Consider the following 1,049-nt stretch of genomic DNA (forward strand, 5'->3'; position numbering starts at 1 on the left):
CAGATCCGAAAGCAATATGAATTGTTTCTAGAATTGGGTCGTTTCTCGAGGAAAGGTTTCTCTCGAAAGAATTGAGTGGGAGGATGGTGGAAACTTGATGAGGTTATTGAACCATTACTTCAACCAGTGTGTAGCAGGGCACAGGAAGTTGTTCCTGTGGCACGTACACCAATTGAAGTGGAAGCTTATGATAGTGATCATGAAACTTCGGATCGAGTCACTACCAAACCTCGTGGGATGACAAGGATGCGTACTACTTCAGAGTGGTACGTAATCCTGTCTAGGAAGTCATGTTGCTAGACAACAATGAACCTACGAGCTATGGAGAAGCGATGGTGGGCCCGGATTCCGATAAATGGCTCAATGCCATAAAACCCGAGAGAGGATCCATGTATGAAAACAAAGTGTAGACTTTGGAAGAACTACTTGATGGTCGTAAGGCTGTTAGGTACATATGGATTTTGAAAGGAAGACAGACAATGATGGTAAGTGTCACCATTGAGAAAGCTCGACTTGTCGTTAAGATGTTTTTCGACAAGTTCAAGGAGTTGACTACGATGAGACTTTCTCACTCGTAGCGATGCTAAGAGTCTGTTGGAATTATATTAGCAATTACTGCATTATTTATGAAATCTTGCAGATAGGATGTCAAAACATTGTTTCCTCGACGATTCTTGAGGAAAGGTTGTATGTGATACAACCGGAAGGTTTTGTCTATCCTGAAATATGCTAATAAGTATGCAAAGCTCCAGCAATCCTTCTGAGGACTGGAGTGAGCATCTCGGAGTTGGAATGTATGCTTTGATGATGATCAAAGATTTTGGGTGTATACAAAGTTTATGAGAAACTTGTATTTCCAAAGAAGTGAGTGGGAGCACTATAGAATTTCTGATGAGTATATGTTGTTGACATATTAATGATCAGAAATGACGTAGAATTTCTGGAAAGCATATAGGGTTATTTGGAAAGTGTTTTCAATGGAAAACCTGGATTAAGCTACTTGAACATTGAGCATCAAGATCTATAAGGATAGATCAAAACGCTTAATA

Source organism: Triticum dicoccoides, chromosome 2B (genome assembly GCF_002162155.2).
Source record: "Triticum dicoccoides isolate Atlit2015 ecotype Zavitan chromosome 2B, WEW_v2.0, whole genome shotgun sequence".
Taxonomy (NCBI): Eukaryota; Viridiplantae; Streptophyta; class Magnoliopsida; order Poales; family Poaceae; genus Triticum; species Triticum dicoccoides.